The sequence below is a fragment of the Triticum urartu genome, chromosome 1 (assembly GCF_003073215.2).
Source record: "Triticum urartu cultivar G1812 chromosome 1, Tu2.1, whole genome shotgun sequence".
NCBI classification, from domain to species: Eukaryota; Viridiplantae; Streptophyta; class Magnoliopsida; order Poales; family Poaceae; genus Triticum; species Triticum urartu.
In genome coordinates, this window is record NC_053022.1 from 28,526,639 (window position 1) to 28,543,693 (window position 17,055).

Genomic DNA, 17,055 nt, shown 5'->3' on the forward strand with positions numbered 1-17,055 from the left:
GTTATTATTCTCTCTTTCAGGACCTTAATCTCTGGAAACCCTGTCCGGCAGTATGATTGCCGAACACATGGTGCAACAACCAAGGAGGCAGAAAGCTACGTCGCACCACGGAACTCCCAGGTGGTCTCTGACAACGAGTGAAATACTCTCTCTAAATACCATTCCTCAGCTTGCCCTTGGAGGGGACATGTCAAATAGTCCTACTTTTTGCTTACCGCACCACTTGTATCATTCTGCTTTAACGCACCTTTTTGAATAAACAATGCATAGCATTAGACTATTATTGCATTCTCTATTCTTCTTTATATATATATGTGTGTGTGTGTGTGTGTGTTCATTCATGACATTCAGCACCCGTACACTCTAGTACGGCCAATACGCCAGGGGCTTAAGCATACCCCATAATACGACGTGAGAAGTCCGAACACTTTAGACAATGCGGCACCCCGAACTTATAGCATTATATGCATCAGCTCCGAATCATGTCTTGGGTCAATAGTTGGGTTTGCCCGGCTCCCATGTTTTGGTACCTTACGTTCCGCTATATCAGCTAAGGTAGCACTGGGAGAACTACTGAGATTGTGCCCCGGTTCAGCTGGGCTAAGCACCTCAGTAGAGAAAGCTAAAACTGACTATCATGATAAGGCGAGAGACTGGTCGCTATTCGAGAGGTTTCGAGTCCCTAAAGAATTATGCCGCTTAGAGCGAGGAGTCGGCTTTGTCCGGCTTAAGGCGTGTATAGCGCCCCAAATTCGGCCTTCCGAATACTAGGGGCTTCGCCAAAATTTAAAATTATAGAATTCTATGGCTAGTGAGAGTGATAAAGCATTATAGTGTGATTGCCTTGTTCGTTGCGCTGAGCACCTCCCTCGAAGGACCCAAAAATGGGAACAAGAGTGCTCAGGTTTATCCCGAACACCCCAGCACTCGTGGCATGGGGGCAGAAGCCGACGACTAGCCGTCTCTCAGATTTGATAAACAGCCGAATAGAAGGTAATATTTTAAATTCAAACAAGCGTTGCATAGCACATATGAACAAGTTTTCATAATACAGGATTACACGAGCAAGTTCATTCAAATATTACATCTTTCGCACACTTGTCCGCTACAAGACAGGCATCCTTCAGGACACCCTCATAATAAATCTCGGGGTGGCGATGCTCCTTGCCCTGCGGTGGCCCCTCCTTCACCAGCTTCTCGGCGTCCATCTTGGCCCAGTGCACCTTCGCATGGGCAAAAGCCCGCCGTGCACCCTCGATGCAGACGGACCGCTTGATGACTTCCAGCCGTGGGCAGGCATCCACAAGCCGCCTCACCAAGCCGAAGTAGCTGTCGGGAAGGGCGTCGCCAGGCCACATCCAGACTATAAAGCCCTTCATGGCCTGTTCGGCCGCCTTGTGCAGCTCGACCAGTTGCTTCAGCTGGTCGCTCATAGGCATCGGGTGTTCGATCCCAGTATACTGAGACCAGAACAACTTCTCCATCGAGCTTCCCTCCTCGGCCTGGTAAAACTTTGTGGCATCCGACACGTTGCGGGGCAAATCTGCGAATGCTCCTGGGGAGCTCCAGACTCGGGTAAGTAACAAGTAATTTACTTTCACATGCTTGCTTTGCATATTGAATGCCTTACCTCCCGCTATCTTCCTCATCGCCTCAATCTCCTGGAGGGCCTTTTGGGCTTCAGCCTTGGCATTCTTTGCGCTCGCAAGAGCCGTGGCAAGCTCAGACTCTCGCGTCTTCAAGTCAAGCTCCAACTCCTCGTGATTCGTCACGAGAGTTTGGAGCTCTTGCTGCACCTCGCCCACCCGTGCCTCTTACTTTTCCCACTCGGTGCACTCCTGGGCCGCTTTGTTTTCGGCCTCGGACAGCGCTTGCTTCAGGGTCGCCACTTCGGTCGTGGCCCCTGGCAAATTCATGATGATCCTGTCATTTTGCAATCGCATCTTTTTTGTATATATATATATATCTATAGACAAGGTATTATTTACCTTTGTTCTCCTCGAGCTGCCTCTTAGTAAGGCCGAGCTCTTTCTCGGACCCCTCGAGGTCCTGCTTCAGTGTGGCGACCTCCGCAGTCAGTGCGGCAGAGGTCAGCAGTGAAGCCTGCATACGCATATAGACATACTTATATTAGACTCCTGCAGATATTATTTGATCCTCTATTAGGCTTTTCTTTGTGAACACCAAACAGAGCATCAGGGGCTACTGTCTATGCGGTAATATTTTTCCTATATTTTAAATACTTACCTCAAAGCCTGTTAGAAGGTTGGCACAGGCTTCAGTCAGTCCGCTCTTGGCGGACTGAACCTTCTTGATCACCGCACTCATAATAGTGCGGTGCTCTTCATCGATGGAAGCGCCGCGAAGCGCTCCCAGCAGGTTGTCCGGTGCCTCTGGATGGACAGAGGTCATCGGCACGGGCGTCTTACCCCTTTTGGAAGGGGGCCGCCTGCCCGAGTCCAGAGCCACTGGAGGTTTCGGTGCGGTGTTCGGCTGAGAGCCGAACTTGGAGCCCCCGGGAGCCTTGCTCCCTTTGCTCCTGGAGTCTGGAAGGTCGCCTTGAGGCGCCTCCGGGACTTTCTCCCCCGGCTCGGTGCCTCTTGAGACAATACCTCGGCATTGTCCGTAGGGCAAGGGGAGGAGGCGGTCGGAAGTGGATCGCTATCCATATCCGACGAACCCAAGGAGCCGTCCGATGAGGATACGTCGATACTGGCTTGGGGCGGTCTGTGTAATCATATTCGGCGTTACGAGAAGCAGCGCGACAAAGGTGTGCTATGAGTTACTCTGGTATCCGAATACTTACGACTTCGCCAGGGGCTTGGCCCTGAGCAGCCACTCGTCTTCGCCTTCGGCGGCGGTGGTGGAGCAGTCCGGAAGAAGAGTCCTTCCCTTCTTGGACCCTTCGGCCTCCCTGGTCGGGGCGGCCTTCCTTTTCTTGTCTCCCCCGGCTGGAGGGGGAGCATCTTCATCTTCCTCCTCGTCTTCATGGGAGGAGTGCGTCGCGGAGTTATCGGACGATGAGTCCGATACCACCTGGCGCCGGGAACTCTTTTGGGTTCCCTTGGCCTTCTTCTTGGTCTTCTCCGGCACCTTATAAGGAGTCAGAGTCATCATCTCCGCCAGGAGAGCGTCCATGGTGTCTTCAGGCAAGAGGGCCGGACAGTCAATCTACTCCGATGCCTCCACCCAGTCCTGTTAAAGGCATGGGAGCTCAGACCCTGCACATGGTTAAGCTATGGAAAATAAATATCCTACCAGATGTACAGAACTTATCGGATTCGCAGGGCGCTTCGCGCTTAGCCCGCGGTCCTCGGTGAGAGAGGGAGGGACCTCGGCGCCCTTGAACAACACCCTCCAGACGTCTTTGTGCATCGTGTCGAGGAGCTCGCTTAGAGTCTGGTGCCGGGCCGGGTCGAACTCCCATAAGTTGAAATCCCGTTGTTGACATGGGAGGATCTGGCGGAAGAGCATGACCTGGACTATGTTGACAAGCTTAAGTTTCTTGCTTTTCATGTTCCGGATACACTTCTGGAGTCCGTCCAGCTCCACCGATGAACCCCAGGACAGGCCCTTCTCCTTCCAGGAAGTAAGCCGCGTGGGGATTCCGGATCGAAACTCGGGGGCCGCCACCCAGTTGGTGTCGTGCGGCTCGGTGATGTAGAACCACCCCGACTGCCACCCCTTTACGGTCTCCACAAAGGAGCCCTCGGGCCATGCAACGTTGGGCATTTTCCCACCATGGCTCCGCCGCATTCCGCTTGTTGGCCGCCTACAACCTTCGGCTTGATATTGAAGGTTTCAGCCATAGGACGAAGTGGGGACGGATGCGGAGGAAAGCCTCGCACACGACGATGAACGCCGAGATGTTGAGGATGAAGTTCAGGGCCAGATCGTGAAAGTCCAGCCCATAATAGAACATGAGGCCGCGGACAAATGGATGGAGGGGAAACCCCAGTCCGTGGACGAAGTGGGGAGGAAGACCACCCTCTCGTGAGGTTCTGGGGTAGGGATGACCTGCCCCGCGGCTGGCAGCCGGTGCGCGATGTCCGCGGCTAAGTATCCGGCTCCATGTAACTTTTTGATGTGCCCCTCCATGACGGAGGAGGCCATCCACTTGCCTCCCGCTCCGGACATGTTTTGGAGAGAGTTGAGGAGGAGGATGCAGACTTGGTGCTGGAGCTCGAGTGCGCGAGAATGGATGAGCAAGGAGGAAGAAGGCGTGGGTAGAAAAAGGTGAGATCTTATCCCTTTATAAGGGCGGACTAAACTATGCGCCCCCACTAGCCTAGTAAAACTCGCTTATCCCCCAAGCGCCGTAATTGATGGCGCGGTTGGGTTACCCACGTCCGTGTTGATGAGAATCCCGTAATAAGGGGAACATGATCTCTGCTTTGACAAGACGTGTCAAGAAACCGCCTCACATTATGTGCGGGGCTGGTTAAGGAAAAACAGTTTAAATAATTACCGGGCCATGGCATGATGTCATGCTGCCAAAACGTGTCAGCAGATTGGATTTGTGGAAATATTATTCTCTCTACGGTGGTATGTGGAACTTATTTTGCAGGGTCGGACACTATCCTTGTATTCAAATTCTTCCGTAGTGTATTCGAAGGAGGAACCCGCCTTGCAATGCCGAAGACAACACTGCGCGTCGGACTCATCGTCATTGAAGCCTGGTTCAGGGGCTACTGAGGGAGTCCTGGATTAGGGGGTCTCCAGACAGCCGGACTATATCCTTTGGCCGGATTGTTGGATTATGAAGATACAAGATCGAAGACTTCGTCCCGTGTCCGGATGGGACTCTACTTGGCGTGGAAGGCAAGCTAGGCAATACGGATATGTATATCTCCTCCTTTGTAACCGACCTTGTGTAACCCTAGCCCCCTCCGGTGTCTATATAAACCAGAGGGTTTTAGTCCGTAGGACATCATACAATCATACCATAGGCTAGCTTCTAGGGTTTAGCCTCTCCGATCTCATGGTAGATCAACTCTTGTACTACTCGTATTATCAAGAACTAGCGGAGTGTCCCACGCAATTGCGCGGCTAGAATTGTATTTTTGTTCTGATTTTTTATATTTCTTTAAAACATTTGGTGGTACGAAAATATGTGGTGTAAATCTTGCAGGTATAACAACATAGTTATTCTTATTGTAAAATCGAAAGTGTCTGGAAATTAAATGGAACACATGTAGGCTTTAGTTGCATTCCACTGAGCCGTATGTACCCAACTTGTTTGGTAGTTTGAAGATAAAGGATGTAAAATTTTCAATCTCAAATTTATGTTTGAACTCCATTAGTGGTTATTGATTTTATGAACATCATATATATAATAAGATAATATAGTATTTTGATTTATAAATTTCAGAAACAACAATTATAATTAGGACTCATCGCAACTAATTTCATGATTGATTATTTTTGAAAAATCGCTTGGTTGCTAGCAGTTGATATTGTTATATACGTGCAAACCACAGTTGTCCTATTTTCCATGTTATGACACCTATATTCCTATGGCCTATATTATTAAATGTATTATTGTAGAACATTTGTGACACCAAAATTCATTAAATCTCAATTTGGATTCCCTGCAAGAACTCAACTTTGGATTAAACCAATAAGTTTGGATTAAATCAATTACATGTTCCTTTAGTATACATATAGTTATACTGTTTATCTGCCTTGTAATAATTTTATTAATTATTTAATATCGAGTTTGTACTGGAACCAAATCACAATATTTTCCATATTACAATTTTATGTATTTATTGTTGTTGTATTATTTGTCAATCCAATGAAATATTGTAATATTACAATTTTATTTTAATTTAGCTATTTATAAATGTTACATTATGTTCATCCTAGCTAAAATGCTAGAATTCAGTTCTTTTGAATTCATAAATAAAACATAGTGCTTTTCTATTGATTTGGTATGTGCGCACGGGCTAGCAATTAAACTATAAAATACTAAATATTTTTTATGCACTATACACACAATATAATAACACATATATCTATATGACATCTTGTATTCAGATTGTTGTGCTGCAAAATATAATATAGTTTCATGTACGACAACCCTTCTATTTTCAGTACTTAATGACTTTGGTTAATAGTAATAAGACTATGCGAGTTATGTTGTCTATTAGGAACTAAAGAGTTGTTATTATTTTTCATATCATGATAAATCTAAGTTTCATGTTCACAAAATGATGAACAGAATTGTCATATTCCAATTCTTCTCAAACATGTTTCTGTTCATCATGAGGAAACAGTTTTTCCTTGAACAAACCAATGCATTCTTAGGTTGATATTTGCATATATAATTCATCAATTTGAAAAGAACACCTCAACTACCAGTAATTCATAAATAGTTGAGATAACTTGGTGTGCACCAGAACTGAAAAAAAGAAGTACACATAAAGACATGGATCTCTATGGACACAAAGATAGTACATGGAGCACACCATGATTACAGAGTAACTCTTATTGTGTCATGTACTGGAGCTTCTATTTTGTCTGTGATACTCTTTGATGCTTGACATGTAATCTAAATATATTACCTGTAGTAAAAGTCATCTGAATATAAGGTATTATAGTATCACAATGTGCTCCGGATATGTATATTCCTACCTCGACTTGGCTTTGCTTTCACTGAGACGATCCAGCGAGTTGCCGTGTAGTTTACGGCCAGCACGACCTTTGAAAACCTAGCTCGATTTGCTTCCTGATGTGATGGCTAGAACAAATCTTCACGTACAAAGCTAGCTAATCAGGCGATCTGCAATAACAAACCGGAAATACCATACGCTAAAATCGATTTACATGACTACATAAAAGTTTAGTGGACGTGCATGCAATGTAGTGTGCATCAAGCCGCATGGGAGGGTTCTGATGAGAAGGTTGTAGGGTTACCTCACGGTCGGCGTTGCCTCTGTCGTCGTCCCTCCTTTGACGCATGCGTCCAAGTCGACCATGGGTTGGCTGTTTCGCCAGCCTCTGTCGTACTTGTACCTGTGATGCACGTCAAAGAAGGTGTCGATCGATGCTTCCTCATCAGGCCTAGATTTCTTTGCCCCCAGCCGTTGATTTTTGGCACCCAAACTCCACCGTTTCTTCGACACCTGCATTCGTTGGTTGCCACGGGCTGGCTGCATCAGCACCCTATGTCGTATACTCGAATATACATGTGATGCACGTCGTTCTTTGTCCCTCGGCAAGCCTAGATTTCTTTGCTCCCGGCCGTTGGTTTTTGGTGCGGAGACTCAGGCGCTTCTTTGACGCCTGCATGTACGTTGGCCGTCGACTGTCTTCTTCAGCACCCTCGAAGCCTAGGTTTTCTTTTTTGACCTGTTCTTGTGCTAGGGGTCAAAAGTGTTGGTTCGTTCGAGTCCGTGAGCACGTGATGGTTCCTCTAGCACGTAGATTTAATCTGACCTACAGATTATTGGAAGTAAAAAAAGTGTTTCTTTTTTTTACGGACGGAAGTGTTTCCTTTTATGAGGTGACCTAGTTCTATACGTGCTAATTTTGTTGGACTGTTTTGGTTTTTTTTTTCAGGATATTTTATTTGGAGTTGGATTCTATACGTGCTTACCATCCGGTTCTGCATGACCATATAACAGACCTCTATGTCTACAACACCTAAGCTCTGTCCGTAATATGTACGAAGCCTACTCTTTGTAATTTTTTTTTACATGTACTCTTTGTAGTTGGAAGCACACGTGAGATCTATGTTAAGTCAACTATATAGAATCTAAAACAACTGTATAGAATCTTAGCCGTTCAAATCTCATGACTTAACATTGATAAATCTTAACCGTTCTTTTTCTATCGTTTTAATAGTTCTTTTTCTATCGTTTTAATAATATAATAGATGTAATTCTTCTTACTTGTGATATGAATATTCAGATCTGAAAGATTCAAGACAAAAGTTCATTTTGACATAAAAATAATAATATTTCAAGCATACTAACTAAGCAATCATGTCTTCTCAAAATAACATGGCCAAAGAAAGTTATCCCTACAAAATCATATAGTCTGGCTATGCTCTATCTTCACCACACAAAATATTTAAATCATGCACAACCCCGATGACAAGCCAAGCAATTGTTTTCATACTTTTGATGTTCTCAAACTTTTTCAATCTTCACGCAATACATGAGCGTGAGCCATGGATATAGAACTATAGGTGGAATAGAGTGGTGGTTGTGGAGAAGACAAAAAGGGGAAGATAGTCTCACATCAACTAGGCGTATCAACGGGCTATGGAGATGCCCATCAATAGATATCAATGTGAGTGAGTAGGGATTGCCATGCAACGGATACACTAGAGGTATAAGTGTATGAAAGCTCAACAAAAGAAACTAGCGGGTGTGCATCCAACTCGCTTGCTCAGGAAGACCTAGGGCATTTTGAGGAAGCCCATCATTAGAATATACAAGTCAAGTTCTATAATGAAAGATTCACACTAGTATATGAAAGTGACAACATAGGAGACTCTCTATCATGAAGATCATGGTGCTACTTTGAAGCACAAGTGTGCTAAAAGGATAGTAGCATTGCCCCTTCTCTCTTTTTCTCTCATTTTTTTATTATTTTATTTTTTATTTGGGCCTTCTCTTTTTTTATGGCCTTTTTTTTATTTGGGCTTCTTTGGCCTCTTTTTTTATTTTTCGTCCGGAGTCTCATCCCAACTTGTGGGGGAATCATAGTCTCCATCATCCTTTTCTCACTGGGACAATGCTCTAATAATGATGATCATCACACTTTTATTTTTCTTACAACTCAAGAATTACAACTCGATACTTAGAACAAGATATGACTCTATATGAATGCCTCCAGCGGTGTACCGGGATGTGCAATGATGCATGAGAGACATGTATAAAAGAATTATGAATGGTGGCCTTGTCACAAATACGATGTCAACTACATGATCATGCAAAGCAATATGACAATGATGAAGCGTGTCATAATAATGGAATGGTGGAAAGTTGCATGGCAATATATCTCGGAATGGCTATGGAAATGCCATAATAGGTAAGTATGGTGGCTGTTTTGAGGAAGGTATATGGTGGGTGTATGATACCGGCGAAAGGTGCGCGGTATTAGAGAGGCTAGCATTGGTGGAAGGGTGAGACTGTGTATAATCCATGGACTCAACATTAGTCATAAAGAACTCACATACTTATTGCAAAAATCTATAAGTTATCAAAGCAAAGTATTACGCGCATGCTCCTAGGGGGATTGATTGGTAGGAAAAGACCATCGCTCGTCCCCGACTGCCACTCATAAGGAAGACAATCAATAAATAAATCATGCTCCGACTTCATCACATAACGGTTCACCATACGTGCATGCTACGGGAATCACAAACTTCAACACAAGTATTTCTCAAATTCACAACTACTCAACTAGCATGACTCTAATATCACCATCTCCATATCTCAAAACAATTATCAAGTATCAAACTTCTCACAGTATTCAACACACTCATAAGAGAATTTTATTATTCTTGAATACCTAGCATATTAGGATTTTAAGAAAATTACCATGCTATTAAGACTCTCAAAATAATCTAAGTGAAGCATGAGAGTTCATCTATTTATTCAAAATAAAACTACCACCATGCTCTAGAAGATATAAGTGAAGCACTAGAGCAAATGACAAACTACTCCGAAGGATATAAGTGAAGATCAATGAGTAGTCGAATAATTATGCAACTATGTGAAGACTCTCTAACATTTAATAATTAGATCTTGGTATTCTATTAAAACAGCGAGAAAAGCAAAATAAAATGACATTCTAAGAATGGCAAACATCATGTGAAGAAGCAAAAACTTAGGATCAACCGAAACTAACCGATAGTTGTTGAAGAAGAAAGGTGGGATGCCAACCGGGGCATCCCCAAGCTTAGACGCTTGAGACTTCTTGAAATATTATCTTGGGGTGCCTTGGGCATCCCCAAGCTTGATATTTTGTGTCTCCTTAATTCCTCTCATATCACGGTCTCCCTAAATCTCAAAAGCTTCATCCACACAAAACTCAACAAGAACTCGTGAGATAAGTTAGTATAAACCATTGCAAAAACCTTATCATACTCTACTGTAGAAAATCACTAAAATTATTATTCAACATTGCATACTAAATGCCTCTGTATATTTAATAGTCCTATCCTCAAATAGAATCATTAAAGAAGCAAACATATGCAAACAATGCAAACATAACAACAATCTGCCTAAACAAGATAGTCTGTAAAGAATGCTGCAACATCCATACTTCCCTAGCTCCAAAAATTATGAAAGAAAATTCCCACTGTATTAAATTTATCAGGTCTTAATATTCAAAAGGTTTCAACATTTTATCACATTCTGACTTCTCTAGGGAATTATTGCAACAGCGGTAAACTTTCTGTTTTCAAACAGCAACATGTATACTTGTAACATAGGCATAGTAAAGGCTATCAATGCCACTTTTATTGAAATAAAATATGCAAAACATTATTATAAATAACAGCAAGCAAATCCTAACAAAATAAATTGACGCTCCAAGCAAAACACATATCATGTGGCGAATAAAAATATAGCTCCAAGTAAAGTTACCGATGAACGAAGACGAAAGAGGGGATGCCTTCCGGGGCATCCCCAAGCTTAGGCTCTTGGTTGTCCTTGAATATTACCTTGGGGTGCCTTGGTCATCCCCAAGCTTAGGCTCTTGCCACTCCTTATTCCATAGTCCATCGAATCTTTACCCAAAACATGAAAACTTCACAACACAAAACTTAACAGAAAATTCGTAAGCTCTGTTAGTATAAGAAAACAAAAGACCACTTCAAGGTATATGGATAGTAGATAAAGTTTTTTGTAATATGAAAATATAAAAACAACAAGGTAACTAATGATAAAAGTGAGCGTAAACGGTATTGCAATGCGTTGAAACAAGGACTAGGGTTCATATACTTTCGCTAGTGTAAGTTCCCTCAACAATACTAACATAATTGGATCACATAACTATCCCTCAACATGCAACAAAGAGTCACTACAAAGTCACTAATAGCGGAGAACAAACGAAGAGATTATGGTACGGTACGAAACCACCTCAAAGTTATTCTTTCCAATCAATCCGTTGGGCTATTCCTATAAGTGTCACAAACAGCCCTAGAGTTCGTACTAGAATAACACCTTAAGATACAAATCAACCAAAACCCTAATGTCACCTAGATACTCCAATGTCACCTCAAGTATCTGTGGGTATGATTATACGATATGCATCACACATTCATCTATTCAACCAACACAAAGGACCTCAAAGAGTGCCCCAAAGTTTGTACCGGAGAATCACGACTAAAACGTGTGCCAACCCCTATGCATAGGTTCATGGGAGGAACCCGCAAGTTGATCACCAAAACATACATCAAGTGAATCACGTGATATCCCATTGTCACCACAGATATCCACGGCAAGACATACGTCAAGTGTTCTCAAATCTTTAAAGACTCAATCCGATAAGATTACTTGAAAGGGGAAACTCGATTCATTACAAGAGAGACGAGGGGTAGGAGAAACATAAGATCCAACTATAATAGCAAAGCTCGCGATACATCAAGTTCGTGCCAAATCAAGAACACGAGAGAGAGAGAGAGATCAAATACATAGCTACTGGTACATACCCTCAGCCCCGGGGGAGAACTACTCCCTCCTCGTCATGGAGAGCACCGGGATGATGAAGATGGCCACCGGAGAAGTATTCCCCCTCCGGCAGGGTGCCGAAACGGGTCTAGATTGGTTTTCGGTGGCTACGGAGGCTTCTGGCGGCGGAACTCCCGATCTATTGTGCTCCCTGGAAGTTTTAGGATACGTGGGTATATATGGGTGAAAGGAGTACGTCGGTGGACCGAAGGGGTGGCCACGAGGCAGGGGGCGCGCCCCTACCCTCGTGAGCTCCTCCTTCATCTTCTGACGTAGGGTCCAAGTCTATCCGGTAGGTTTCATTCCAAAAATAACTTCTCTAGTTGATTTCGTTCCGTTTCGACTCCGTTTGATATTCCTTTTCTTCGAAACACTGAAATAGGCATAAAACAACAAATCTGGGCTGGGCCTCCGGTTAATAAGTTAGTCCCAAAAATAATATAAAAGTGGAAAATAAAGCCCAATATTGCCCAAAACAGTAGATAATAGCATGGAGCAATCAAAAATTATAGATACGTTGGAGACGTATCATACATGCACGAGTTCCCGGCAAGGCTAGTCTTTTTCATTGACATGCTGATACAAGTACGAATGTTACAGGACTCAGGCATGGGCTTGAGAGATTACATTACTTAGAAATTAAGATTTGGCAAGTGCCTACAAATTAAAAGAAAGATAAGTGCCCCGTGATCTTTGTTCTTGCCCCTTTTCCTCCCAGGTGCAGCAGGTGAAGGCAAAGAAGAGGCGACGGGGAACGCGCTGATGGAGAGCATGGTGGGGATGACCCTCGGCAAGGCGCGTGGCCGAGAGAGGAGGGCGATGCAAATGATGGTGTTGCCACCGATGGTCAGTCGGAGTCGGAATCGGTGTCCTCCCGCCCGCTACCCTGGTCGTCACTGTCGCTGTCCTCCTCGTCACTGTCGCCCGAGTAGGAAGTTTCGTTGTCGGTGGAGCTCTCCGCACAGCACCCTAAGCGGGTTCCCAAGTGCCGGAAGACCTTGATGGAGAGCAGGCCATTCTCCATTAGATTGAACTGGAGAACATGCCCCTCCGACAAGCTATGAGCACGGGCAAAGGTCTTCCACCCACGGCGGAGATACATGACGTGAGGGGTGGGGAAGTCAACATCGACCCGCATGCCGCCATTCCCGCAGCCCCTCATGTGCAGCCTCAAGGCCTGTGGAGGGTCAAGCTCCATTTCCTGAGCAACCGAAGTGGGGAGACGGAGGTGACCGCGCACTAGCTTGTACAGCCTAATGAAGAACTCGCGGGGCTGGTCTCCGACATGGCCCTCCATTGGAGGAAGAGCCGCTGGCGGAAGCTGATACATCTCCAACGTATCTATAATTTTTGATTGTTCCATGCTATTATATTATCCATCTAGGATGTTTTATATGCATGTATATGCTATTTTACATGATTTTTGGGACTAACCTATTAACCTAGAGCCCAATGCCAGTTTCTGTTTTTTCCTTGTTTTGAGTTTTACAGAAAAGGAATACCAAACGGAATCCAATTGATGTGCCAATTTTTGATGATTTTTTATGGACCAAAAGAAGCCCCTGGAGTAAAATAGTTGGGCCAGAAGAGTCCTGAGCCATCCATGAGGGTGGAGGGCGTGCCCCACCCCCCTGGGTGTGCCCCCCTACCTTGTGGATGACTCGAAGACCCCCCTGACGTGAGACCGACGCCAAAAATTCCTATAAATACAGAAACCCCCGAAAAGAAACCTAGATCGGCAGTTCCACCACCACAAGCCTCTGTAGCCACGAAAAACCAATCGGGACCCTCTTCCGGCACCCTATCGGAGGGGGAATCATCACCGGTGGCCATCTTCATCATCTCGGCGCTCTCCATGATGAGGAGGGAGTAGTTCACCCTCGGGGCTGAGGGTATGTGTTGGAAATATGCCCTAGAGGCAATAATAAAATGGTTATTATTATATTTCTTTGTTCATGATAATTGTCTATTGTTCATGCCATAATTGTGTTATCCGGAAATCGTAATACATGTGTGAATACATAGACCACAACACGTCCCTAGTGAGCCTCTAGTTGACTAGCTCGTTGATCAAAAGATAGTCATGGTTTCCTGACTATGGACATTGGATGTCATTGGTAACGAGATCACATCATTAGGAGAATGATGTGATGGACAAGACCCAATCCTAAGCATAGCTCAAAGATCGTGTACTTCGTTTGCTATAGCTTTTCTGAATGTCAAGTATCATTTCCTTAGACCATGAGATTGTGCAACTCCCAGATACCGTAGGAGTGCTTTGGGTGTGCCAAACGTCACAACATAACTGGGCGACTATAAAGTTACACTACGGGTATCTCCGAAAGTGTCTGTTGGGTTTGCACGAATCGAGACTGGGATTTGTCACTTTGTATGACAGAGAGGTATCTCTCGGCCCACTCGATAATGCATCATCATAATGAGCTTAATGTGACCAAGTGGCTGATCACGGGATCATGCATTACGGTACGAGTAAAGTGACTTGCCGGTAACGAGATTGAACAAGGTATTGGGATACCGATGATCGAGTCTCGGGCAAGTAACGTACCGATTGACAAAGGGAATTGTATACGTGATTGATTGAATCCTCGACATCGTGGTTCATCCGATGAGATTATCGAGGAGCATGTGGGAGCCAACATGGGTATCCAGATCCCGCTGTTGGTTATTGACCGGAGAGTCGTCTCGGTCATGTCTGTGTGTCTCCCGAACCCGTAGGGTCTACACACTTAAGGTTCGGTGACGCTAGGGTTGTTGAGATATTAGTATACGGTAACCCGAAAGTTGTTCGGAGTCCCGGATGAGATCCCAGATGTCACGAGGAGTTTCAGAATGGTCCGGAGGTGAAGATTTATATATAGGAAGTTAAGTTTCGGCCATCGGGAAAGTTTCGGGGTAATCGGTATTGTACCGGGACCACCGGAAGGGTCCCGGGGGTCCACCGGGTGGGGCCACCTATCCCAGAGGGCCCCATGGGCTGAAGTGGGAGGGGAACCAGCCCCTAGTGGGGCTGGTGCGCTCCCCCCATGGGTCTCCCCTGCGCCTAGGGTTGGAAACCCTAGGGGTGGGGGCGCCCCACTTGGCTTGGGGGGCACTCCACCCCCCTTCGCCCCACCTTGGAGATTCAATCTCCTAGGGCTGGCCCCCCCTAGGGGTCCTATATATAGTGGGGGAGGGAGAGCAGCCGCAACCTAGTCCCTGGCGCCTACCTCTCCCTCCCGTGACACTCCTCCCTCTCCCTGAGCTTGGCGAAGCCCTGCTGAGATCACCGTTGCTTCCACCACCACGCCGTCGTGCTGCTGGATCTTCATCAACCTCTCCTTCCCCCTTGCTGGATCAAGTTGGAGGAGACGTCTTCCCAACCATACATGTGTTGAACGCGAAGGTGCCGTCCGTTCGGCGCTAGATCATCGGTGATTTGGATCACGACGAGTACGACTCCATCAACCCCGTTCTCTTGAACGCTTCCGTGCGCGATCTACAAGGGTATGTAGATGCACTCCCCTCTCGCTCGTTGCTAGATGACTCCATAGATTGATCTTGGTGATGCGTAGAAAATTTTAAAATTCTGCTACGTTCCCCAACAGTGGCATCATGAGCTAGGTCTATGCGTAGTTTCTATGCACGAGTAGAACACAAAGCGGTTGTGGGCGTGGATATTGTCAATTTTCTTGCTGTTACTAGTCTTATCTTGATTCGGCGGCATCGTGGGATGAAGCGGCTTGGACCGACCTTACACGTACGCTTACGTGAGACTGGTTCCACCGATTGACATGCACTAGTTGCATAAGGTGGCTGGCGGGTGTCTGTCTCTCCCACTTTAGTCGGATCGGATTCGATGAAAAGGGTCCTTATGAAGGGTAAATAGAAATTGGCATATCACATTGTGGTTTTGGCCTAGGTAAGAAACATTCTTGCTAGAAACCTATAGCAGCCACGTAAAAACTTGCAACAACAATTAGAGGACGTCTAACTTGTTTTTGCAGCATGTGCCGTGTGATGTGATATGGCCAAAAGGATGTGATGAATAATATATGTGATGTATGAGATTGATCATGTTCTTGTAATAGGAATCACAACTTGCATGTCGATGAGTATGACAACCGGCAGGAGCCATAGGAGTTGTCTTTATTTATTTATGACCTGCGTGTCAACATAAACGTCATGTAATTACTTTACTTTATTGCTAAAGCGTTAGCCATAGTAGTAGAAGTAATAGATGACGAGACAACTTCAAGAAGACACGATGATGATGGAGATCATGGTGTCATGCCGGTGACAACGATGATCATTGAGCCCCGAAGATGGAGATCAAAAGGAGCAAATGATATTGGCCATATCATGTCACTATTTGATTGCATGTGATGTTTATCATGTTTTACATCTTATTTGCTTAGAACGATGGTAGCTTAAATAAGATAATCCCTCGTAATAATTTCAAGAAAGTGTTCCCCCTAACTGTGCACCGTTGCGAAGGTTCGTTGTTTCGAAGCACCACGTGATGATCGGGTGTGATAGATTCTAATGTTCGAATACAACGGGTGTAAGCCAGATTTACACACGCAATACACTTAGGTTGACTTGATGAGCCTAGCATGTACAGACATGGCCTCGGAACACGGAAGACCGAAAGGTCAAGCATGAGTCGTATAGAAGATACGATCAACATGAAGATGTTCACCGATGTTGACTAGTCTGTCTCACGTGATGATCGGACACGACCTAGTTAACTCGGATCATGTTTCACTTAGATGACTAGAGGGATGTCTATCTGAGTGGGAGTTCATTGAATAATTTGATTAGATGAACTTAATTATCATGAACTTAGTCTAAAATCTTTACACTATGTCTTGTAGATCAAATGGCCCATGCTAATGTTGCCCTCAACTTCAATGCGTTCCTAGAGAAAACCAAGCTGAAAGATGATGGCAGCAACTATACGGACTGGGTCCGGAACCTGAGGATCATCCTCATAGCTGCCAAGAAAGATTATGTCCTAGAAGCACTGCTAGGTGACGCACCCATCGCAGAGAACCAAGACATTATGAATGCTTGGCAGTCACGTGCTGATGATTACTCCCTCATTCAGTGTGGCATGCTTTATAGCTTAGAACCGGGGCTCCAAAAGCGTTTCGAGAGACACGGAGCATATGAGATATTCGAAGAGCTGAAAATGGTTTTCCAAGCTCATGCCCGGGTCGAGAGATATGAAGTTTCCGACAAGTTCTTCAGTTGTAAGATGGAGGAAAATAGTTCTGCCAGTGAGCACATACTCAAAATGTCTGGGTTGCATAACCGCTTGACTCAGCTGGGAGTTAATCTCCCGGATGACGCAGTCATTGATAGA